We start from the raw sequence: 27,183 nt of genomic DNA, 5'->3' as shown, positions 1-27,183 counted from the left end.
TTGGGAAAAGTTAATTGAAATGTCAGAGGAGCATCAATGTAAAATTGTATGGTGAAATGATGTATTATAGTAACTGTGCAGCGTTTGAATAGAAGTATAGAATACATCAAGACTTACCTGGCCCTACATACACCAGCATTAAAAGGAAAGCAATACATTTCTCATTTTGCATTGAAACAAGAAAATAAAACACACTTTTAGTTTCTCACAAATGTTGAACACAGTCCAGATGTTAATCACTGCAATTATTAGAACATTTCACATGAGAAGCCCTTGAAGGAAATTATTTTTGAATCTATAAAAAATATACAGTATATACCAGTCTGTAAAATAGTTCTGCTGTCTGATAGGGGTCGATAGGGTATGAAAGATGGAAATATAGATTATGAACAGTTAAGGGTATGAAGGATGGAAATATAGATTAGGCTCCATTTTGTTGAAAGACATTCTCCTTGAAAAAATTGTCCTATGTCGTCTGGACCACATACTAGAACCTGTTAAAACATAAATACATGAATATAGATTTAGATATAGATACAATCATATATGTTTGATATATGATCACCGGCAGTCATTCGTTATAGTTAATGGGTTGCTATGTGCTCTACCAGACTATTTCTCAATAGTACTGCACCTCAACTGTGCTCTGTATGTCATCATTTCCAATAGAGGTACTATCGTGTTCTGGGTGATCTTGAACACACAGATGATGGGTTTTTGTCTAAGCTATGGCCCTGTCCACTAACTCCCAGACCTTTGTGGCTTTCAGAGGAAACAGTGCCTGCAAAACACCAGCCCTGATGAGGGGCTCAACATGGATGCCTCAGTGGTGTACCATCCGTTTGGCCCAGGGGAATGATCTGAACTATCTGAAAGGTTCCTACACTGTTGATAGACCCAGTTGCTTCAGAACTAAATTTTCATTAAAACACTGACAAAACAAGCATACAAAACCTTGCTACCTGTTACACTTTCATTACTCTTTAAAAAAAACGACAAGGGTGTGTGGTCTGTCACCAGTGGGATTGTTTGAATGTGACAATTAGTGCCTCAGGAATCATCTCCTCTTTTTAAGCATGGCTCTGTGTAAACCTATCAACAAGAACCAGTATATAAACGTGCATATTTGGGCCCCTGAAGTCAACGCAGCGCAGGACGTCATTTCCATGCATCGCAGGTCTTCAGTCCTTTTTGTGCACTGGATCATCCCATGTGGAGAGGGGGGGTGGGCTGGCTATAAAAGCCAGGCACTTTGGCTGTGTTAAGCCCCTGAAGCCATATGTAAGGTGACCTGTCATTGTGCATCAACATCATTTTCTGAAACAAAGTGCAGTGAGTATCATCAGCCTTACCCCTAGAGGGCCCCTGCTGATGTGGCCGCTAATGTGTCGAGCACCACGGGCCCATGTATCTCCATTCTTAATTATAAGTGGGTGAAATTGGAAATTAACTGAGGGCGCATCATAAAAGGCTTGACAACAGTGCTAATACCATTACATTAAGGTGATTAAAAGAGGTTAGAAAAGGTGATGTACTGGAGTGATCTCCGAGTGCCTTTTCTATGAAATTAATTGAATCACGCTATAACGCCAGCATTAAAGAATATGCCCTATTAGTATTTGGTGCTTGAATGTGTAAGAATTAATTATTGAGTAATTGTTCGTATATTTCAGTGGCGGGGCGCGCTCTGACAGATGATTTATTTTCTTCGGAGCAGTGTGGAGATAGAGCTTAATTACAGTGGATAGTCTTATCTCCCCCTGCCTTAATCCGCTCCTTGGAGGCTTCCCACCCCACCCCTGCCATCTGAGTCGATACCATCGGGCCACTGGCCGAGGGAGAGAAACCAATCCGTGCTTTCTTTGTGTCACGTTAAGGGTCATTCACACTGTCCACTGCGCCGGCCACATGCTGACTCTCGCTCCATGGAGGAAGCCTTGGAAGACTGTTTCAAGTCTTTGAGGTCTTGGTGATTGCCTAAGGCCTCCTGCTGTGTGTCTATATTTGTGTACATGTACGTGTGTGTGAATGTGTGTGTGTGTGTGTGTGTGTGTGTGTTTGGGTCTGTTTGTGTGTCTGTGTGTGTGTGTGTGTGTGTGTGTGTGTGTGTGTGTGTGTGTGTGTGTGTGTGTGTGTGTTTCCTTTTGTGTCATTTTTTTTCCCACACTTAGATCGCAGTTGTTTTTAGCAAATCAGCCTCGATGGACATGATTATGAAAAAGACAGGAAAAACAGTCAAAATAGAAAGTTCGCTGAGAGTTTTCTCTGCTTGTTTGTGAACTAACAAACAAATTACCAGCTACTTTTTTTTTGTTGCATCAAACAGTAATGATTCTATGGCTGCACTTTCCTTGTAATTAGGCTCATTGTTGGAGTGATATTATTCAGAGGGCAATTATTTTTCCCCTTTATGTCAGCTCCTTGCAGCAAGCATCCGCCCCAGGGAGCATTGAGCGTGTTTAAGAATAGATCACTTTGTCTGTAGAGGTCCTCTGTGAGGCTCCATCATACAATTCTGACCTGTATTGTCAGTACTGGGTCAGTGCATTTCTGACCTTTCCATCCCCAGCGCTCTCTCTCCTCCCAGTGCATTTTGGCGGGCATCTTCCGGTTGCTCCGGTTGTGGAGGCTGCGGTCTGAGGTCCCCCCCCCCCCCGCAGTGCAGGGCTCTCTTCCCACATCGCAGTCACCAAGGGGGTTTTAGGCAGCTAGATGTGTGACTGTGATGAAAGATGTAATAATGTTAAAATCCCCCATTATTTGCTTCTAATTCAATCAATCCTTCTAACAGCACAAATGACAAAAATGAAGAGAAAGAAAGGGGGGGGGGGGGGGGGTTCGTGCCTGCTGCGCTTCAAGTGCTGTGCTCGAGTCGTTGCCAAGATTGACAGTGTTGTAAAAAGCAATACTGTTATTCATTTTTCAAAATCTCATTTTACTTTCATTTTTTTCCCCTTCAACATGGAACTGTCAAGCCCCACATGTATTTCAGTGATCAATGATATGGTTTCAACCGTAATTTTTTGCTGTGACTAGGAAAAAAAAAATTCATCAGACATTTCCCAAGCTTGTTATAATTACAAAGATCATACAACACACACACACACACACACACACACACACACACACACACACACACACACACACACACACACATATAGCTTGAGCAGAGCCATTTGATCTGAGAGTGATGTGCAAGTGGAAGCTCAAGAGCATGGCCCCTTTTGCTCTCCAGAGCACCTGAAATGGCCTGTCAGAATGGAGGAAATTGAAACCAGTCAATATTGTACATCTCACACGGCAAACACATTGTGAGATCTTCAATTGCAAACAGCAGGTAGTGACTAAACTGCATGTGAGTGACTCGATGCTTTCTCTCTTTCTCACTCACTCACTCACTCACTCACTCAAACACAGTCACATACCTTTTTATAGACAAAATGTGCACCGTGTTCAAAGATGTTTGAGTTCTTGATTTTTTTTTATTATTATACATAGGAAAAGATGTTACATTCCTTGTGCTATTAATTGTGCTAAATAATTCTTCGAAACATTTTAACGTCTTTATCAGATATTTTTAAATAACACAGAAAGCTACACACACACACACACACACACACACACACACACACACACACAGACACATACACATGCATAAAAACAGAGGTTATTGTCAATGTGTGAAATGGTGAATGACGTGCCTACATCTTTATGACAGTTAATGAGTTGCCAGCACCAATCACTCTGAGAGTTCAGGGTTCATTTTAATGAACAGCAGAAGGTGAGTTCTCTTGGGAGCTGGGGGCAGAAGCAGAGGCTGTCCAGACAGATTTAACTTTCGCTAAATTTGGCAGCGTCTCTCCTTGCTGTCACTGTTCTTGGCCAAAAGATGGGTCCTCTAAATGGCATTTCTTGTCAGGGACAATATCTTGACGAATCAGATGCAAGGAAGCCTGCATGTGTGGGTGTGTTCTTTGTGTAGATGTGTTGCAGCCATAAAAAAAAATGCTGTATGGAAATAGTTATGGCTGGACCATGAACTTAATGGGATTGGTAGAATCTTGGCCAGAATGGTGAGTCAGATGCACTGTTCACAATTTAAGGTGACATACTCAAATACTCACAGCAAGAAGATATTGAAGTCATGCATATATTGTAGACATTGTATGTAGATATATATTCGCTTGATGAGGAAGAAATAAACATACATAATCTGCTTTAAATGAACAGGCACCCATGATATTAATCATGCTTTCTTGCCTTAAGCCACCTGCCCCACTTTTTATTAGTTGCCTGTTGGACATACGTATATATGTGAAAAATGCATATAAACCAGTCTATCATAACCTTTCCTAATCCCTCTTGCCTTTTAATAAGCCTATAGGGAAATAATGGTGAGGATTGTGGGTAAGAAATACACCTGGATAACCTCAGCAATTACCACATACACATACAACTCAGACTTGCTACAGCTAACACGGTTATTCTGAAATAACAGCACATGTCGTGTGTTATTTTATGATAATCATCTCATCTTCCTACAGTGTGTTCTGTTGTCTAATTATACAGAACTGACATACAGCGGCTTTCTCTGCTCCGTGTGCCTGAGTCACTGTGGGCTGGTTTAGCAGCTGAAGGAGCAGTGGGCTGGTGTAGCAGCTGAAGGAGTGAAGGAGCAGTGGGCTGGTGTAGCAGTAGCAGCTGAAGGAGCAGTGGGCTGAAGGAGCGGTGGGCTGGTGTAGCAGCTGAAGGAGCAGTGGGCTGGTGTAGCAGCTGAAGGAGCAGTGGGCTGAAGGAGCGGTGGGCTGGTGTAGTGTAGCAGCAGTGGGCTGGTGTAGCAGCTGAAGGAGCGGTGGGCTGGTGTAGCAGCTGAAGGAGCAGTGGGCTGAAGGAGCGGTGGGCTGGTGTAGCAGCTGAAGGAGCAGTGGGCTGAAGGAGCGGTGGGCTGGTGTAGCAGCTGAAGGAGCAGTGGGCTGGTGTAGCAGCTGAAGGAGCAGTGGGCTGGTGTAGCAGCTGAAGGAGCAGTGGGCTGAAGGAGCGGTGGGCTGGTGTAGTGTAGCAGCAGTGGGCTGGTGTAGCAGCTGAAGGAGCAGTGGGCTGGTGTAGCAGCTGAAGGAGCAGCTGAAGGAGCGGTGGGCTGGTGTAGTGTAGCAGCTGAAGGAGCAGCTGAAGGAGCGGTGGGCTGGTGTAGTGTAGCAGCTGAAGGAGCAGTTGAAGGAGCAGTGGGCTGGTGTAGTGTAGCAGCAGTGGGCTGGTGTAGCAGCTGAAGCAGCGGTGGGCTGGTGTAGCAGCTGGTGTAGCAGTGGGCTAGTGTAGCAGCTGAAGGAGCAGCTCAAGGAGCGGTGGGCTGGTGTAGCAGCTGAAGGAGCAGCTCAAGCAGCGGTGGGCTGGTGTAGCAGCTGAAGGAGCGGTGGATGCCCTTGTATCAACTGCTTTAGCTGCTTTCTGTTCTGGCATTGGGCTGTCCTCAGGAGGGTTCTCATTTTGGTGCTGCTTGTATTTGCCTTCACCACAAACTAAAACCATCGCCTATTTGAACAGTGCATATTTTTCTCTTTTGAACTAATTCTAGTTATCAGCTTTCATTGATTCTTTTTGAAGCTATGTACACAATGCAGGTCATCTAGACCTTACTCCTCTTCTAACTTAATTTTAGCCAAGTATTTTGCTACAGGAGCTGTTGGGGACTTCCCACAGTGACCAAACCTCTCACAGTCACATGCAAGTACTCATACCCGACAACCTAGCCTAAGTATTATAACAACAGGGTACTCTACAACCATCATACCGATACTTAACAATACAATAACACTGCCTTTGTGAGCATTTCACTGGGGTTGTCAAGAGCGCGTCTTCCTTCATCAGTGTTTCATTGAATGAGGCCCACAACACCTCCAGAAGGCTCAACTGGGACCTCTGGCCTCCAACACCCACCTCCCTCCATACTTATGATGGATAAGAACACATGTCAATATCAGGGACAACAACCCATATACCTCAAGATACACCTCGAAAAGAGACAACAACCCATATACCTCAAGAAACACCTCGAAAACAGTTCACATGCATATGCTGAATGATGCACTGCCTAAAGGGTGGGAGGGTTGGCGGGGTATGAACCCGAGTTAAGGTAAGGGTAGGGAAATCCAGGGTAAGGGAATGGGTTGGGAGTGGTAGAGTTCAGATTAGGATAAGGGAATAAAATGGGATAATAACTCTGGTCACCTCAGGTACTTGTGACCACAGGCTTTTTCATGCAATACAGGTAAATTGTCCCCAAGTAGTCTGGGAACACCTCAGCTATAACCACTAGCTCGCTTTTTCAGCAGCCTTACACAACCTCTTTAAAGCTTCTCTGCACCTCTTGAACAAGAGACATTCTACTGTCTCTGTCATCAACCAGCAAAGAGTTAACCTCAACTTGTTTATTCTCAAACAAACACGCCAATGATTTTAAAACCTGATTACAATGACAGAACATGTTTTAATGAGCCAACACCCATACACAACTTGCAGCTTCCGTCTTCACCCACCCACTCACCGAGGTTCTTAGGACTTGGAAGAACATCATAAGTGGCTCCAAGAATACATTTAATGCAGTTAGCATCCATAGTCCACACTTTTCTCTAGCTGATCTTCCTCTGCTCAACATTATACCAGTTCATCCATTACCCTTGATCATCTTCCCGGCAACCAAAGCTGTTAACCATCTGCCTCCATTCTGGCAATTTAGCCTTGCCCCATGCTTTCCAACTGTCACCAATTCCAAACTCTGCTCTTCCACTCTGTACCTGCCCAAATATATCCCTATGGTGGAATGTGCCTTGTGCATGTTGAACCACTTCTCTTGGAATCCACGTCTTCCCTTATTTCACCGTTGGAGATAAAGTCATCTCTAGGCTGGTCTTCCTTTTACATAAAATGTATACAACAGTACTTAGACATCATGGCACCCCAAACCATTCCCTAGTTGCCTTATTTATGATTCCCTGAAATAGCAGCTTCATGCACAGTCAAAGGCCATCTTATGCGTGGCAAAAGCCCAAACTGCAAGCACCACAATTTCAATTTATCAAGCAAGAAAGTCTTATCAATGGTATTGATGGTCTTAACAATGAATTCCCTAAGCTCTTCAACCTCTCCTCGGTCACTCAATGTGCAATTGTACCACCTGCCTAAACTCTTCACTGGTTTCTCTACAATAGAGGAAATCACCTCGCTATCAGTATAAAAACTCTCTTCCACCAGTTTACCCTTGCTGATAGATACACTTTTGCTAGGTTTCACTTTCAGATTGTCATTCAACTTGGCTAACAGCTGACGGGTACATGGAAAGGTGTAAGCATTGTTATGTCGTCCATTTAAGCTTGGATGGGCAGAAGCCAGGTGCCGTCCTGCAGCCTCTCACCACCTACAACCCCTTAAATGCCCATATAATTACCTCCATTGCCATGGTGAAAGCCAACGGTAAAATGGTGCATCCAGCAATCATACTAATCTGGAAACACTGCCAGGATGTGGTGTAGTTACTTGTGTTGACGCACAATTATATCCTCAAAATATGCTTTCACTAATGGATAAGGAAATATAAATAACACAAATAACTACCTGTTAGAAGATATTGTGGAAACAAATGCATAGGTCGTTGTGAATCCTTATTTCATAAGACCAATTAACAAAGGTGCAACCTTGTGTTGGCTGTCACAAGATAAGCCCCGTAATATGCTAATCAATCTCTGTGCTATACACCAATTTGGACAACCTTGAAGAAGTTGTAGAACAAAAGACACAACAGTTTGACATTACCAGTCTACTACATTTTTACCTCAGCAACTCACCTTAGAAAAACAAGGGAAAAAAACAAACATTTCCAGTAACAGGCTGATTCAGCTGTGCTGTTTCAGGAAGCATTATGCTAAAGCTTTTTTGCCAGCTGCCATTAAATTCTTCAATGAGTCACTCGCTCGCAAATACATGCTCAACTAGAATGCATTTTCAGTGAACACTATAAATGCATACACAAGGAGCTTTCAGATAATCACTTTTTCCTTTATTAACATATTGTATTATGTATAATGCATGTGGTAAGTGTTAGGCTGCAGTAACAACATGGACTATCTAACTAGCTACCGTCTAAGTGCAAGTGAAATACCCCTATGCATTCCAATATGTTGCGTGCCATGCTGTTCTCTGTGTGCTCTGATGGCAGTTGAAGGTGTAAATTTAGTTCAGACTTGTGTTGACCGTGAGTGATGTCTCTCATTCAGTCTAACTTATTAGCCAGTGTTTCTTCATTTGTTTTAGGGTTTTATTTTGTCGAGCCATTTGTTCTGTTCTTTTCTATTCTTTTGTTTTTCGTCATGGCAAATATAGATGCTTCAATTATTTTGATCTCAAGTTACATGACATTAGTTATTCTTTTAGTTATTTAGCTTGACTAAGGCATGTTTACATTTATAAATAAGAAAAAGATATGTATGCCTATACTCCTTGTATGGTCTCATGATCTCCCATCAATATTTTGTTACCTCAAAATGGTACTTCCCATCCCCTGCAAGATATTCAGTTCATTGATCTCTGTTCATTCATCCGAGTTAAAAAGCCCACCGTGACTGTGTCTAGACAGGATACCATTGTGATGCCATAAGTTTCAAAGAATCTGACATGCGATGCGACACACATTGGCATCAGAAGAATCCCAGGCTGCAATCCCTGGGCGAATTCCCCCCTTTCAAACCTCATGCATTAAGTAGGTTATTTTGGTGTTCCAAATCCACTTTTTAGTTGTTATATCGAGCTCATTACAGAGGCTGTTAAACACGGTCATGGCACTGCCACAGATTAGATTTGACATACAATAACACGTTCACACCTGTATTTGAAACAGGTGTCATGGAGATACCGGTACAGTTCTGACAAATTTAGACCTGCTTTGGGCTCTGCCTGCTGATTTCTCCATGCTCACAGTTCCATTGTTCCTGCTGTAAATGGCATATAGCTGTGTTGCATCTGGAGTCACATGCAACACTGTGACTCAAATACTGCCTCCGCCCCTATAGTAGGCTGTTGTTGTCATATTTACAAAAAGAAAAAGTAAATTATTTAACAATATCTGCTTGATGGGTGTGAGACCAGGAAAACTTCTGCTAAGAATTATGATATTTTCCCCCCAAATCTTTTTTTTTTTTTTACTTGCTGAGCAGCTCTGCAATAAGCAAGGGCATTAATGTGGCTATGATGTATTTTCCCCCACACTCCACACAGCAGGTAGCACAGTGTTTGGCCAGGGGTTCAGTCCCCCATGGGAGCTTCTTCAGGGGAGACAGACCTTGGTGTGGGTGAGACGTGCTCAGCGTGGTCAGCGCGGTCGGCGTGGTCGGCGTGTTGAGGAGGTGTAGGAAGCACGTGGACAGCAGCAGCAGCATTAGTGACGTCTGGCTGGTAGCCACGGACCGTCGGCCTGCTCCTGCTTAAGATGCAGTGGAGCCTCTGTGGGTTAGGAGGGCCAGCTCCATCAATCTGCTCCCGTCCGGCCCCCACGTTCCCATGCGTGCTTAATCACTGCCTCTAATTGCTGCTAATTACTCATTGCTGCCTGGGAGACCCCACCCCACCCCACCCCACCATCCTCTTCTGCCCCCCCCATCCTCTCCCTCAACCAACTCCCCTCTGCTTTGCTTAAGCCAAACTGAAGGTCCTCTTGCGCATTCCTGCACCCACATCACCTGTGTTATTCCTTCACTCTTTGGGGCCTCACATGCCTACTCTCTTTCACCTTCCACCCTCTCCATCAGCCATACAACCTCCACACCCCCACAACCATCAGACTCTTCCCTGTGAGATTAGCCTTTCCACTCAGGTACTGAGGTAGGGCAGCTCTTCCTCCGTGCAGTTTTTAGGGCAGTAGAATTTCAATAGGCCATTAACGGCAGAGGCTATTTTGGTGCGCCTGCTGCTATAGAAGGCTTGTTTGCATGCATAGGGCCTCACAGAGGCTTAATGAGCCAACCCCTCTTTTACTACCTCTGTCATTAATTGTGGCCGCGGCTATGACTCTGTGGGCTATGTCGCGTTTGGGTGATTTTTCTCAGTGTAATTTTGCTTTAATAGATTCAATTTGCTTTCATTTGCTCGATATTGATTTATTTGTCCCGTTTTGTCTCATCAACCATTGAAACTTATAATTTCTCTTGAAAAAAAGTTTGAAATGGGGGTGAAAGAATGGAGAGAAACTGCTAAATCACAAAAAGATATTGAATGAGATTTGAAAAACAGACAAATAATATTGATGCGGTCTGCCAGTGAACCTTGACTGGAGCTGTGTGGACAGGACTCATTTCATAAATCATACACTGCCTTTATAGAAATCTATTAGCATTAAACTCTAACCTTTTGTTTCAGAGGCACACAAAGACGAGAGGAGTTTTTGTCCATTGCATTCTATTACAAAGCACAGAGCATTCAGAAAGTTTTCAGACCCTTTAAAGTTTTCTTTTCATTTTCTTACATTTCAGACTCATTGTAAAATGGATTCAATTCATTTTTTTTCTCATCAATCTGCGCACAATACTCTACAATGACAAAGCAAAAACTGTTTTTAGAGTGATTTGTTAAAAAAACGACTGAAATATCCCATGTACCAGTCCCTTTGTTGTGATTATTGCGGCCAAAATTAGCTGTGGGAAATTGCAGTTAAAATGACAGTGATTTTGAGTTCTACTAAATTAATCAATTATTAAATAATGCAGAAATTCGATGAAATATTGCAATAATAAGAGAAAATTTAAACCCACAATTGCAGGATATCCTTAAGCTTGTGTGAATCTGTGAAAATGCAAGATCACAAAATCCTGGAGGTGCTGATTTACACCAATATTCACACCATTGACTTTGTGCTTGGTTTAAAGCTCCTTAGGCAGCAATGACAGCCTCAAGTCTTTTTGGAAATGATCCTACAAGTTTGGCACAATTTTCTTTTGGAAGTGTCTCCCATTCTTCGTTCAAGCTCATCAAGGTCTCTCCAGAGATGCTCTACTGGGTTCAGATCCAGACTCTGGCTGGTCCACTCCAGGACTTTCACAGAAGCCAGGGTTAGGGTTAGGGGTTAGGGTCAGGTTTTCCTGAAGCCACTGTGTTTTCTTGGTGGTATGCTTTGGGTTGTTGTCTTGTTGAAATGTGAACCTTCGCCACAGCCTGAGATTTTAAGCACTCTGGAACAGGTTTTCACTCTGGATTGCTCTATATTTTTCTGAATCCATCTTTCCCTCTGTCCTGATTAGTCTCCCAGTCCCTGTGGCAGAAAAAAAAACATCACAGCATGAGGCTGCCACCACCATGTTTGACTGTAGGGATGGTATTATTGAGGTGATGCTCAGTGCCTGGTTTCCACCATAAAGGCCTGATTGCTGAGTGCCGCACTGATGGTTGTCTTTCTGTAAGGTTCTCCCGTCTCCACAAAGGAACTCAGGATCTCATTCATAGTGACCATTGGTTTGTTGGTTACCTGTCCGACTAAGGTCCTTCCGCAGATCTGTGACTTGACACAATCCTGTCTCGTGGGTCTACGGACTATTCTCTTGACCTCATGTCTTGGTTTTCATCATGACATACACCATAAACTGTGAGACCCTGTATAGACAGGTGTGTGCCTTTCCTAATTATGTTCAATTAATTAAATTAGGCACAGGTGGACTCCAAGTTGTAGAAGCATCTCAAGGACCATTGATAGAAGTAGGATGCACCAGAGCTCAATTGCAAGTGTTATAACTAAGGGTCTGAACACTCATGTATAGGGGATATTTCGGTCTTTCATTTTTGATAAATTAACAAAACACTCCAAAAAATAAATTGAATCCATCTTAAGATGAGTCTGAAACATGACAATATGTGGAAAACTTGAAAGGGTCTGAAAACCTTCCAACTGCACTGTATAACCCTGTAAAACACAAACACACAGTCTGTAAACATTGTCACATGATCCGAGATCCCTATACAAAACCGCTAATGCCAACCACATATCTCAGATATACTATACCTTGTAGACAAAGCGATGCGGATTAGTAAGGGTGTGAAAGGTCCTGCATGGACAAAGAGGAGATGGATCTCTGAAGATTGATTGCCTTTTTGGGCCAGATGGGTTGTGTGATCGACTTTAAAGGGATGAAAACCTTGCCTTCCACTGGACTAATGGAGTGATTGGCCCAAGGGCAGTATCTTCCTGACTGATGATTACATTGTTCAGTTACTGTCCGCAGGGATGGGAGAAGGACAATCAAGGGGTAGGAGCCTTGAAGAGGAACAATGGGTCTCGTTTTCTAATGGTCATATAGTGCTGGTGCATTCATCCTTGTATTGTTTTTTTGTTGTTGTTTGTTTGTTTCTTTGTCTTTAATTTCCACCTCTGTTGTTCATTACTGACCCTGCTCTCCACTGAAAGAACGTATAGAACAGAAAATTATTTGACTTCACACTCTACCTCTGAGAAATGTCATAACCTTTCATAAATCCTGTCATGGTCTGTGAAATCCATTGGCACTGCTATTTTGAAACAGCCAAGGACAACAGAGAAATATCAAAATCGTTCCTCTTTCGAAACAGTACGTTTAGAAAAGCAGCCGTAAGCTGTGTCCTGAAGCATTTTTCCGTGAGTTTCCTTTAATAAGATATCTGGCATTCACTCTGGGTGCTTTTACCCGCACAATTTAAGTGAAGGTCAAGCTTTTATATGACTACCTCTAATACTGGCCAATAATGGCACTACAGAAGATAACGAATGCGTTCCTAACATTGTCGTAAGTGGTTGTAGAATGCAGTACACATGTTGTACAATGCAGTATACATGTTGTGGAATGCATTACATATGTTGTAGATGATCTTGTAACATCCTTGTGATCTTGTATTAACAAATGTTACATGAACACATACGCAGGTATACTTTGACAACATAGGAGACATCCCTTCAATGGAAAGCTTGCACACATTTTTAACAATAACACACTAACAAGGTCTAAATCTAGGTCTAGTTTATTTTGACAACAGTCATTTGTGACATATCTAAATGCATTGCCAGTTTATGTCCTGTGCAATCTTGCTTTGCATACGTGAACAATGTTTACTTCTGATAAAATGAATGGTCTAGAAAGAGGTGCTTTAATCGGGCACTGTGATTTTCAGAATACTAATTTAGAGAATATGGTTAGGGCCTTAAAAACATTCCAAATTAGGAGGGAATGTTGATGTAACCACCGCCAACAGGAACACAGTCTGTAGGACAGTCGCAGAGATTTGACTAACATAGTAATCATTTTTGGATTGTTGATTTCATTCATCTGATACAATCCTCCTTCATCCAATTTACTGGCTGAGATAATGTGCTTCACGCTATATTAATTAGTTGTTTGGATTTTGTTTTGATTACTACAAGATCAAAACTATGAATGGATGGCGTCATTCTTTTCAAGAACTCTGCAGTAAATTTGATCAGAAATGCTGTTACAAGTGTCAAATTCAGGATTTGTTGAACTTTATAATGTATTATGTAAAAAGTTAACACCAGCAAACAAATTCAAAACTAAAAAAAAAAAAAAAACATAGATTAGCAACAGGGCAAGAGACAAAGGAAATTAAATGTGACACTGCCAACTTTTCAATTTTAAAGGGTATTCTTAACTCATTTGGAAACGCGGCTGTTAAACAAAAGCCTCTCTCTGTTCCGTCCAGCCGCACCAAGCTGATGTTTTGTTTGTGTTGGAATTTCCAGGAGGATTTGTGTGTGTGGTGATATGTTTGAATTGTCCATTTTTCCTCCCTCTAAGCTGAAAATACTTTTATGTAATCTAGAAACAGTGGGTGTCCAGTATGAATAGACATTTTTTGCTGTCACATTATTGTTTCTTGGAGGCGGTTTTGGAGTGGTGCCTTGGAATAGAAATGAATGGAAGTGACCGAAAGCATAATAAGGCATAAGCGGTTGCACCCCACAATGGCCAAAAAGCTGGGACTAAATACAACCGAGTTCTCCAGAACATTCCCTTCATATTAAACTAAATGGACCCCATTACATGTTTGTTGTTTCTTTTGAAAGGAGTAGTGCATTTTGATATTTGCCTTTGTTGTTTTTTTTTCTGCCTAGCGATAAATCAAAAACAACATGATCAACACGACTCTGAACCTGGGATGACCCCATCCCGAGTCTTGAGCCGGCTTCCATTTTTATTCATTAGTGTGCCCAGCAGTGCAGTTGGCTGCCACCGTCACTGAAGGAGCCCGTCCATGGCTGCCTCTGACATCTGTTGGCATGGTGTTGCACTGAGCTGCGATAGGCAACAGGAGCTGATTTATAGTGTTCTCTGGTTAAGTGGATGTCTTAAGGTAATTATATGCTGGTAGGGGGCTCTTGCTAATTGCACCTTCCCTGATCTGTAATGAAGGCTGAGCAGCATGAACGAATGCGTCCTGTGCTCACAGTCAATAGTGGGGGCGAAAGCAGCTGAGCTTGACCAGTTAGTGTTAGTTTTTGCTCCGGGCTGGGGCCCTGTCGCCTGCTGTTATTTTGCGTCGTCTGCCAAATTTCTCTTGAGTAATTAAGCACGATACCACATATGGTTCGGTGTGATAGTTAGTGGACATAAGGGGCCAGTGGGTTGGAAATGCTGAAGACCTGTGGTGCTGGCTTCATGCGCTCTCTTTCCTCTTTAAGGTCATACTGATGCACACAACTGTGACACTGACACGATCGTTAAATATTTGTGACAGCATGGGACACTGATGAAACGGTGGTCATGGGAAAGCATGAATGTAGCAGTGACATAGTACATCATTTATTCAAATTGAGAACTGAGATCTGAAGTGAGATGCTATCAATTATGATAATTTTTTATGTTTGAAAATGTAACAAATACTTGAAGTGCAATTATCTGGAAAACAAATGAGTAACAGGTAAGATTAAAGAGTTAATTAAATAAATTAAGTGCATTAATGAGGCATAACTATTAGCAATATTTACACTCTGGGATTAAGTTATTGTTTAAAGAGATGCATCCTAAGGACACAACAAAAAGTAATTAGAGAATGAACAGAGCATACATCATCAGACCACAGGGAGCTGGGTTGGCAGAAGTAAGATGGAGGAGGCTGTCTGACCGTGAAATATGCTCTCTCACACAAACAGTAATTCAAGAGAAAGTCATAGATCCACATTAACTAGAGTTGGAAGGTTAATACTCTCCAACCCAAATATTAAGCGTTGATCAGATGCACCTGTCGGCCTCGGTCCCAAACAACGGCTGAGACATAAGCGTGAATGTACCATTACATGGAGGAAAAGCCTTGAGCTATGGGAAAGCACAGTTTTAATGTCCCAGTGGAATTGAGGAGCGTCCCCAAAGTAGTGCCTTGGGGTACCCCACACTGGTGTGTGGTGGAAGTTGCCCAGAACAGTGAGGCTTAATGAGCATCCAGGCTCCACATTCCCAGATCAGCAATGGCAGACTCTAAAGATCAACAGTATAAAAAAAACAGAGGGGAGATCAAGGAGAATTAAGAGGGAGTGAAGAATAAAAAGGCTGCGTGAGCACTCAGTTAGTGAGGAGCACTTTCCATTGAGTGAGCGGCACAAAAGCAAGATTAGAGGGGATAAAGCCTAGAATGCTGAGAAAGGAATTCACTGGTATTGACAGCCCATTCAAGGGTGGTTGAGGAGAGGGGAAAATTAGGTGCAGTGTGATCATTTGAGAGATTGAAAGGCTTGCCATTAAGCTATTTGCTAACTTAAGTGAAACTAGGAAAGTCTGAAAGCCGAAAGGTAAAGAGAGATAGGGGGTGTATGTGGTGAATAATACATGACATGTTGTTAGATAATGAGTGTTCCATTTCAAACGTGAAATGAAACCATCGAGTTTTCTGTCTTTTGAAGTCTTCAGAACAAATCACAAAATAAATAACAAGGCTGTTACATGTTCTATCTATTATGATTCTAAAAGTTAAAAAGTATATTGATAATGTTTTGATATTCATTTTGCAATCATTCATTATTTATTTCATTTTTAATAAATGTAATATTAAATAATTCATTACAAAATTATAATTTTTTCATTAGGCTACAATTTTGCATAATTATAATGATTTCCCCAGCTACGTATATATATCTTTTAATAGCCCTATTACTCTAATAATATTTCCCTGATACAATGGGGTGGCATTCGTCACATGGTTGGGTTTCACAGCTGAGCTTATTTCCTGTATCGATGTGGAGTTGTCCAGCAACATAGGTGGTCCTTTAATCCTGGCGAGTAAAGGACTGTCCAGAGCCGCTTGGGTCCCCTTCTCCTATTATTTATTGCGTGACATTTAGCAGGGGTCTGATGACGGCAGCGCTCCACTTTAATTAAAGGTTCAACCTCTTCAGTGGATGACAAATGGATCCGTTTGTGCTCGGCAGAAGAGGAGGAGCGCCTTTTAGTCTCTCAGTCTCCTGCTCGACTGCAAGCCGGGACCCAATATTCAAGGGAAGAGAACAGTGACTGTGAGAGGTCATGGAAGAGCAAGGCCAAAGGAGTTGTTAAAATAAGCGGCTTTATCCACTCTCAAGAGATGACTCATGCACCTGGGCTTGATTTTCAGAGAAAAAAAGAATCACATTTCACTTGAATTTTAAATCATTTTAAAGTCAAAGCCTTTTGTGGGTTAATAGCATAAATTCATGTCTCAATTTTATGCTATAATATGCCATGTATACCCATACATAAACATGGCCGTTACATACTGGGTGTTTCTCCTTTCTTTCTTTCTTTCTTTCTTTCTTTCTTTCTTCCTTTTTGGAATTTCTATATTTCCTGTCATTTCTGTATTTACTCCTTGGATCCTAGTTTGCTTTACTTCTTTCGTTTTGTTGTTAAGTTCATGGTGACCTTCTGCCTGTGCAGATGTGGGCTCCACAACTCAGTGGGGTAGCAAGTGATGGGCTAATGGCCCATCTCAGAGCCATTTTACGGCACGCTGGAGAATGTGTCGACTTTGCATGGTTCCCTTCCTCCATTTTTCAAACTTTCTTTGAGTGGTTTGTGACACAGCTTTGAAAAAGGAGGTTGTGGAGGAGATGTAGAGCACACAAAACGGAAGAGTAAGCCTGGATGACACAATCACTCTTGTTCAGCTTGAACACCTTTGCAAGCATGTCAGGGAATATGTCAGCCAGCAGGAGGATGAGATATCGAAAACAAGCGCGAGGGTCCATCTGTCCTCACTCTGATTTTTTTCCCCCACAGTTCTTAAACTGATGGAGAGTTATGCTGTGGATGGTGTAATACACATCCTCTCCTGCACAGTGTGCAAGAGACCTATTCTGTTCATCTAGTGATTTTAGCATCATTTTACGTCAGTGTGGTGATTGGCAGCAACCAATGACCCATTTAAGTCTAAATGAAGATCCTAAATGAAGTTTCCCTTCTAAAAGTGAGTGTTTCTGAACCAGGCTGACTGTGATGCTTCACTCTCGCCTCAGCCAGATGGAGGAATGGAGGAGATGAGAGGAGCAGGTAACTCCCGTCTCCTGGGTAGAGGGGTGAAGAAAAGGGAGAGCGCCACAGGAAGAGCCACAGCCAGGACTCACTCCTAATGATGGTTCCCTGAGCGCATGGGGAGCTTGTCTGGGCTTTAGGCCTCCACCATCTCCTTCCTCCTCCTCCTCCTCCTCCTCCTCCCCTAGCCTAGCCCACTGGGATTTCTTTTTGTCCTGCCGTAAACTGTCACGAAGCAAAGACTTTTAATTTTCACCACTGCAGACTAATGAGTTTGCACACTAATTACAGGGGGTGACTATCACACCCCGTGGACCCCTCCCCCTCATCGGAACAGGGAAGAGAAGCGGAAAAAAGCAGGGACATCTTTAATGAGCAGCCTTGATAACCCTTCAAACGAGGAAGTGTGCGGCGTCTCTAATGATGCTCCTGGTAACGCCGAGGCTCAGCTGAAGGAGGACAGCCATACCCAGGGTGCACCTCTGCAGTGTGGAGAGACTCGCCAAGCACGTACTGAACGCACATACAGACACATATAGTATACACCACCACCACCACATGGAAAACACCACACGTGTCCCACAGAGTTCTCAGTATCCCTTCAAAGTTTAAAGATTTCACTGTCTTGATGCTCCCCTTCTCCTTAAATGATTGTGTGTGAAAATACATGATTGACAAAGAACAGTTGATAAATGCATATATTCAAATGTTCTCACATCACAACAGCAACATCACATCTTCGTTGTTACACTGAAGTGTTGATGCTATTGTCATTTTTTGTTGTTGTTGTTGTTATTTAAAACCCTAATCCAAGATTATAATGGGCAGAATAAAACAAGCATACCTGTGAAAGAATTTCAGCACCAGTATCTGTCACAGCTTAGAGGATTACAGCAGTGACATGATCCAGTAAACGGCCCTCTCTGTCAGGGAAGCCAGTGATAGAAGGGAGAAAAAAAAATTATATATATTTTTCTGTGTGTGTTTGGTCACAATATTTTCTTTGCTGACAGTGACGGCTGTTATTTTGCCTGTGGCTCCTGTCAAAACTAACATGGCTTAATTGACTGCAAGCGAATGAGCCGCTGGATCGGTCCTGTCAGGCTCTTGAGGAAGTGATGCTGCTCCATCTGTGAAGCGCAATTCAAGCGACAGCGGCAATCTGTTGCTTGGGGATGAGCCAAAGTATATAAAAAAAAAACAAAGTCAGAATTACCCAAGAGCACCTCAGGCGGCACGTGTATCCTGATCAGCTGTCAGTGGCATACGCAGGCAGACAGCCATCCACGAATGCGCACACATGCAGGGCAACAGACACAGACATGTATGCATAACAAAAGACATAAACATATACATATGAATGCAGACATACCCATTGCAGGCAGGCACATACACACGCTTGGCAGACTGTATACTCATAGTTACGTACAGTATTTCCATCTAATTATCCTAGTATGTGTCTGCCACGTGCATATACAAGCATAGAACTGGGATGATCTTTTAAGAGATTCTTTGTTCAACTGATTTTTCTCATTTTATATCACGACCACCCTCCCTGTCTACCACTACCGCTCTCGATGGCGCCCTCCTTGTCTTCCCCCACTTACTTTCTCTCCCGCTTCCCCCCTATCCTCGCTGTTTCCCCCCTCCTGTTCTGTATTATCCTCAAAGGGGGAGAATGTGTTGGTGGTAGCGCGGCAGCTCCTTCTGGCGTGATTAAATATTTAGAGTGCCGCTGCTGCTTGGGCTGCTGCTGTGGATGGAGAGACGCCGGTCATAATCTAGCAGCCAGCTGCTGGAGCACATCTGGGGGTGTCAGAGCTTGCTGAGGCTGCGACGCGCCTCCCATACAACAGGCAAGAAAAGGAGTCAGGGCAGAGTCCCAGCTGTCTGCCAGTCAGTGGGCTGGAGCTGGCAGGGAGAGGGCCTCACAGTATCATGTTCTCTTGGTGGTGTTTTGGGGAGGGAGGGGGGGGGGATGACTTAGACAGATTGATGCCTGGCAGACTGTCCCAAGCTTGCCACTAGAGATCATTTATGCGGGGGAAAAAAAGAAAAACTGGTTTATGAATGTGTAGGATCTAGAAAAGAAAATGGCTACCGCCTAGCCTGACTAGCATCTGACGTGTTTGCAGAGCGTCTGGCTGGCATCCAGTCTATTTGCATGTTTAGATAAGGTGAACATATTTTGGTTGAAAGACTGTTTTGCATCCCATCAGTAAACATCCTGCCTGATGGTTCGAGCTCCCATCACCAAATAGACACTGTTAATGCAGTGATTGGTAGCATATGCTGTCACCTAGGCTTAGAATAAATGCAGAGTGCTTAATAATGCATACTCATGCAGTCATTAGTCATGCAGTGTGTATCTGTGATAACGATTTCAAGACTGTTTTTGCTGATAATACTGCAGGGCTGTGGAGAGGGGGATTGCAGTGGCGTGTTTGGGCTAAAGGGTGGCTGGCGGTGGGGAAGGCTCTGACGGGAATGCCTGGCTGGGTTTGAAGGAGATTGAGTGTGAAAAGCCACCCACCTTCTCACCCTTGCTCTTTTCATGGGAGCCGGAGTCAGACAGCGCACCCAGTTGTGCCACGAGGACCGGCTGGCCTGAAAATCACTGTTGTGCTCCTCTCTCTCTTTCTCTCTCGCTCGCTCTCTCTCTCTCTCTCACTCTCTCTCTCTCTCTCTCTCTCTCTCTCACTACCGGACTGAGGCGACAGGATATGGATGCGTCTCCTCCCGGCTCTGGCCGCTCCGATGTAGTGATTAATGGCACTGCCTTCTCTCCCCCCCCCCCATCTCATTCTGTTGCTGTCAGAGTTAAGTGGGGCGAAGACAATAATAAACAGTCAGTCTTCTGTGAACCCCCCCTCCTAACACGATCATTCCAGCACCCCCACCACCTCCCCCACCTCTTCCATCCCTATCTTCCCCACACATCCCCCTTGCAGCGCCAGCACCACCAACTTCCAATGAGAAACAGAAGAATAGAGATGGAGCCAGATATGGATGGGGAGAGTACTGTGGGGTAAATACAAGGGTGAGGGGGAGGGAGAGGGGGAGGAAGCAAAGTTGGGAAAGGCCAGGAGCAATGGATACAGAGTGAGAGTGAGTGAGTGAGTGAGTGAGTGAGTGAGGGGAATGCAGGATGAATGAAAAAGGCATTGAGAAGGAAAGGGTTTGTGTGTGAAATGGAGAGAAAGGTGCAGAAAAAAAAGCACTCATGGCAGCTCTGACCTGCTGTTTTATTCACTTGTGCTCTCTCTCTCACTCTCTCTCTCTCTCTCTCTCTCTCTCTCTCTCTCTGTCACACCCTCTCTCTCTCTCTCTCCTTCTCTGTCCTCCTGGCCTTTCACTGCCAAACACCTTTACTTCTGCTCACACAGTACCCTAGTGGGGGGCTTAAATAGGGGGGTTATTGAGGGTGGTTACTTAGCATGTTGCCACAGAGATGGCCTCCCACCTTCCCAGAATTCTTGAGAGAAGCCCTCTGATGTGTGCACCCTTCACTGCCAACTTAGGAGGCTGAGGGAAAGTGCCTGTCAAGGCTCAGTGACTGCAGGTTTGGATGTCCAAAGCCACCTCAAACCAGCCAACAACCAGCCCTGCACAGCACTGACAACAGACCAGCTCTGCACTCAGTCAGTCGCATAGAGAATGTAACAATAATCTGGTCCCTTTTGTGTCTGTGTCCACGCATGTGTGGCAATGTATGTGTGTGTGTGTGTGTGCTCTCAACACTGGAAAGGAGGTGATCGTGACCTCTCCCCCATTGTTTTCAGCCCCTGCTGATGTTAGGAAACGTCCACAGAGATGATCAGTGGGAGCGGTGAATCAGTGGTGATGATAAGAAAGGAAAATGTCAGAGCCTGCCTGAGAGGAAGCTAAATCACTGTTTTGATGGCTTTTGCCAGTGGGGGGCATAATTGGCAGAGAGAACCAGTGTTAAAGAAGCGTGAGCTCTGGGAAATGTGTCTAATCCCCCTGTTCACACCTGTTCTCTACGGCCCTAATGGAACTCCATGCGGTAGCGGCTACGCTAAACTAGCCCTCCCTTTTGCCACAGCGGCATTAATGGGGCCGTGTGTAGAGCCAGCTAACGCTAAGGCAGCCCCTTCTGCTTGCTCTCCGTGAACCCTCTGAGCGGCTGCATTAAAATGTGCTTTGTGATGGCAACCGCACCGTTCATGATATTGTTTCAGAGCCTGTTGCCATAGTAACCACAGTTACTTCCACGCTGTTGTGTGGTTGTCACTGAGGCCTTTATTTTTTTCTTCAAAAAAAAAAGAAAAAGGAATGCATGCTTTGACAACACTCATCAACATGTCCTGTGAGGCGGGCTGGCTCAGGTTAGAGGATTATGGCACGTTGTAATGGAGGGGACAGAGCGTAAATAATCGACAGCGATATAATTGGCCTAACTCCCTACATCCGGCTGCACTCAAGAGGAACTAAAACCTCATTGACTTTGGATGATTTTCTTTTTCTCTGGGTATTATTAGATGGCTATTTTTTGCTCATCGCACTTCTTTTTTTTCCCAACATTTCCCCCCTCCCTCGTCAAAGCTTGTGTCCAGGATCACCAACAGTGGAGAAAGTGAGCATAGAGGACCAAGTAAGCTGGGGTTGGGGGGGCATACACCTGGCTTGTCAACTCCCAAGAAGCATCCTCTCTGCCCTGTAGTCTGAGAACGAATTAGAGCTTCAGGCTACTGAGGAAATGCAAATGAAAGCGTGGGGTGAAGAGATAAACTTGGGCAGGTAGAATCTGATAACATAAGGATGACCTGGACTGGTCTGCACCTTAAGTGGGGATTAGAAGGGGGAAAAGAGAATGAGATGAGAATGCATTAAAGACCGACTTGGACAGGACTCCGAAACCAGAGGGAGAGGTCAACAGGGAGAAAGGAATTCATGGCTAGAGAGAGAGAGAGGAGGGAGTACTAGGTGTCTTCAGGTCCTTTCAAGCCTTATCCTGGTGTGTGCAGGTGTGCATCTCATCTCATCTCATCTCGTCTCATCTCAGCGCTCTCCTGGCTGTCCTCACATCAGAGAGACAGGAGCCCCCCACCCCCACTCCCCCCCGCCCCCTCACGCCTCATCCACTCCCACTCCCACACCTCTGCCTTCCCAAACAAGCCTTCCTCTTTTTAGAATGCAGCCCCTGCTCTCCCAGCCTGAGAGGGGGAGAAGTTGTTAAGCTAATTAATGTGCAGGGGAGTAGTGGGCTCGGCAGATGTGCATCAAGGCAGTTGCTATTGAGTGCAGGGATAATGGTGTGTGTGTGTGTGTGTGTGTGTGTTTATTTGTGTGTGTGTGTGTGTGTGTGTGTCTTAGACAGGACAGAGATAGACAGGTTTGTGTGTGTGTGTGTGTGTGTGTGTGTGTGTGTGTGTGTGTGTGTGTGTGTGTGTGTGTGTGTGTGTGTGTGTGTGTGTGTGTGTGTGTGTGTGTGTGTGAGAGAGAGAGAGGGTGGGAGTCAGCTCTTACCTCAGAGTGCATGCTAATCAGAACAGGGCCTGCTGCTGAGGAGAAAGAATTAAGAGGGTCGGGAGGCTCGCCTGTAGCCTGTGAACGAGGTAGGCAAGGGGATTAAGGGCACGGAAATCAGCAGTTCACTTTGTGAAGAAAAAGAGAGAAAGACACCCCAAGAGAACAAACTAAATCTCTCCAAAAGATAGCTTGTGGTGGTGATGGTTTAGTCCTCGAAACATTTGGTTTCATACCTGCATGTGAAAGCGCTGAGGCTGCCCTGTTTGTTTTTCTAGTGTTCATATGTGGAGAGAGGCCTTAATTATCAACAGGTTACGATAAGAGCTCTCACCCGTGTTGACTGATCTAGGCCAAAAAGACGGCATTGTGAGGAGGCCATTTACACTGAGAGCCACTATGATGAATCGCTCATCTGAAGGAGCGCGTGTGGTTCCTGCTGACAAAGCCACTCTGTGGGTTCTGTTTTCCCGAAGACGCGGGCTGAAGAATGGCCGCTGGCGGGCGAAAGCCATGCATGAAGTGCCACATGCAAACATCACAGCTCATGATAAATGCATTCTGTACACCTCATTTCAACATTGATGGAGTGAAAAGGAACACATTTGTTTTGATGAAGTGTTTTTTTTGTTCCCCTCCCTCCCTCCGTCTCTGGTTTGAAGTATATTGACCAATATTAACAAGGCATAGCTTTTCTCGCTGGCTCCAGTGCTGGAAACAGGCAGGCCGTCACCTACTTCCTTCCTCTGTTCTTTTTTTTTCACACAGAGAGAGAGGAAGTAATGAACCAAAAACATCCAATCTACTTTCCTGTGAGTGCTAACAGCCCAGCGCTGGCCTCTTTCTCCAGCTTCCCTCTCCATTTTTAATTAGCTCTTCTCCACAAAGACAGTTTGGTCTTATTTCTCCTTAATTGTGATTATTTACACAATAAAGGTTTATGGCTATTTATAGCCCCCCCCCCCCCCTCCCCAATCCCATATTGCAGTGTTGGGTGCTAATAAGGAGAAGGAAATGATTTCCAGCGTTTCATCATTATCTCTCCCTTCAAGTGGTGTCTTCCTTTTAATATGCTAATGCCTGTGTAGATATAATCGCCTAGTAATTGTACAACATTTCAAGTGCGACACATTCTCCCTGTTTTTTTTGTGTTGCCTCTCCTGTGTGAATAAAGAAATCACAGGCCATGGGTAACTGTGCCTGAATGTATGGAGGTGTTTGTGCTGTGCTGAAGTGTGCAATCACATGGCGTGCCGTATAGAATATAGCTAAAATGTTCATCACGTCTCGAGGCAATCTATGTCAACACGAGAGAGAAACATCAGAGTAGCGCAACACTGTACATGCTCTCCTTTGTAGTCAAGTCTCCTCTCTGAAATGCCCTCTGTATGGTTGATTGCTATTCTATACTCTAGACTTAATTTGTGTACATGTCTTCCAAAGAGCACCTATTCAAAAACACAAAAAGTGTGTGTGTGTGTGTTTGCGCGTGTGTGTGTGTGTGTTTGCGCGCGCGCGTGTGTGTGTGTGTGTGTGTGTGTGTGTGTGTGTGTGTGGGGATGTTGGAGCAGCTAGAGTGAGGGATCCTGATGTTTTTCTCTCCTCCTTCTTCTCTGTTATTCCCCTGAAGAGAGGGGGAGATGGAGTGAGGCAAAGGATGAGTGATCAACTCAGCCTTTATCCTTTCTATCTTTCTCTTTCTTTCCTGGAGGATTTTTGAAGTTATTGAAAGGCGCTGGCTGGGTGACAGTTCTGAGATGTCTATCTGATGCCTATCAGTCAGGCACCATCCATTGCATGGGGCATCTTATCCAAGATGGCACTGCCTCTCTGCCTCTCTCTCTTACCCTCTCCCTCCCTCCCTCTCTCTCTATCTCTCTCTCCCCCGCCCCCCTCTATTTATTTATGTATCTAACTCCCACTTCTCTTTATCTGCCATTTTGTCTCTTTGACTCTATCGCTCTCTGGTTGAGTGTGTGTTATGTGAAGGTCCATCTCTTGTAGCAGAATGTGAGCCACCATGGAGAGAGAGTTGTTTGTCGGGTGCCCAAGAGGAGTCTGGGAAGATCAAATGTATTTGCGCAAGTCATCACAATGGAAACGATTTCAGGGATGGAGGTAAAATGAAAATTAGATAGATACCAGAGAGAGAAGGGAAAAAAAAGGGATGGAAAGAAGGGATATGATTGAGATACGAAAGAGAAGAGCAGAGATGGTTTTAGAAAAAAACGCGCGACAAGAGGACACAAGTACCCTGCTCCAGACAGGTTCAACAAGCAAGATACAACATTGGGGAGAGTGGTGAAGCAAGGGGATTGCATGAAGGACAGATAGCCAGAAAGAAAGCGAAGGGAGACGGAGCGAGGGAGAATCTGAACAAAGGCGTGAATACTTTGCGGGTGGGGACGGGCACACAACGCAGTGGCATAGTGCTAAACGGGGGCCTGGATGCTCTTCGCTTGAGCTGATGAATGTTCAGCAAACTGCTCTCCTCCTGGTGGCTCCTTTTTTTTGGCCGACTGTCCCTTAACGATTCCTTGGCGTTGCCGAGTGAGGAATAATGGATGTGTGATGGGGAAGGACAGCTTGCAGAGTGCTGTCATTAATGTTGTAATTCACTTTTAGTGTTTCTACTATTTCGCTGCAACAGGAGGCGCAGATGTCACCTGAATCTGCTCTTTCTAGCAGCCAGAGTGCACCCTGGCTTCACCAGCTGTCTACCAGTGCTCCCTGCCAGCTCTCTCTGTGTGTGTGTGTGTGTGTGTGTGTGTGTGTGTGTGTGTCTGTGTGTCTGTGTGTGTGTGTCTGTGTGTTTGTGTGTGTGTGTGTGTGTGTGTGTGGAGTAATAGAATGGACATGTGTATATATTGATGGGCAAGTCATTTTCTTTTTCACTTGAGTATTGATGTACTCTCTGTATGTTTAAGTTAAAGCATCGGAAGACTGTACATCAGAACTGACTCGCCAAGAGTTGAGAACATTCGGCGTAGCCGTTGAATAGTAGTCGAACCGTTGAATCGAAACTAAACAGCCAGTTACTGAAATATGTTCCGTGGAAGCATGTACAGTATGTCATGCTCCAGGCAGGAAAATGTGTATCGTATGTAACTTTACTCCAACTATTTGGCCTACTTATTCTGGGGTGACTTTGTTTTCGACTCCTTTGTAGCCATTAACCTCAGTGATGTGTCTATCACTCTGACAGAGCGGCTCGGGATTGTAACGGATACCAAAACTGCTGGGGAAGATTATGAATGACGCAAGAAGAGGATTGATTATATATGAGTAAAGCGAAAAAGAACAAGTGCAATGGCTGGCTGGTTTCATAAGTGAAGCTCGAAATGAAAAAGTTCATTACATGCCTGTCAAGGTGAGAGGCTTTCTCTCCCTAGCTCCTCTTAAAACCCAGTCTGCTTCTTTGCTGAAAAGACCAGGAGGATTTGTACTCTCTTCTCCCCCACTCTCTCTCCCTAACTTGAGAGAGAGAGAAAGAGAGTGATAGAAAAAGAAATATTGATGTAGAGAAAATCAGAGATTGGCAGGGCTAAACAGAAGGACAAGGGCAGCCGTGTTAATGGCGGCGCTCTGTAAAATGACCCTGATCTCTTTCTCTGTGTACTTCCCTGGCCCCTTCAGAAAGTCATACTCATATTTTGCCCCTGTCAGCAGTGTTTGTGTGTCTGGCCCCCACACTGCAGCTGACCTCCAGCTTCAGACATGGCAGCCACAGCCGCTCCCAAACCCAGCCTTGTCTCTTGGCGTGTTCCCTTTTGTGTACGCCGTGTGATCTCTGCCCCAACACGGCACGGCAAACACCACCAACACGGCTTGGTCGTCAAAGCCGCATATCAATGACCGTGCGCAGTGGCCCCCAATATCTGCGCTTGCCTTGTTGGCTGCATAAATACATACACATGCCTCATTTATGGATAAATGTTATTACTGCTCGAGCCCAGCAACACGGCAAAGAATCATTAGGATTATTTGTCAAGGACTTCGTATGGCCTGCCTGGCCCTCGGGGTTGTGCGAACCAATGTGCACTCTCAATGTCAATGGCTTTCAGTCTCCATGTAGTTAGAACATTTCTACAATGGGTCACATAGCTGTATAGGATACATATATGCTGTCTTTCTTTCCCAATGGGGCTGTGAAACACTATCTGTATTCAAGAGATTG

At 44.3% G+C, this 27,183-nt stretch overlaps 1 protein-coding gene across 1 annotated transcript in view; it reads left to right on the top strand.

The window, feature by feature from the left end:
• LOC105898701 (RNA binding fox-1 homolog 3) overlaps window positions 1-27,183 on the top strand; it is a 327,901-nt gene that overhangs the window by 31,742 nt on the left and 268,976 nt on the right. The gene's annotated exons all lie outside the window — the stretch shown is intronic.

This window comes from Clupea harengus, chromosome 1 (assembly GCF_900700415.2).
Source record: "Clupea harengus chromosome 1, Ch_v2.0.2, whole genome shotgun sequence".
In the NCBI taxonomy this organism is placed as follows: domain Eukaryota; kingdom Metazoa; phylum Chordata; class Actinopteri; order Clupeiformes; family Clupeidae; genus Clupea; species Clupea harengus.
This window is presented reverse-complemented; position numbering and strand designations above follow the sequence as displayed.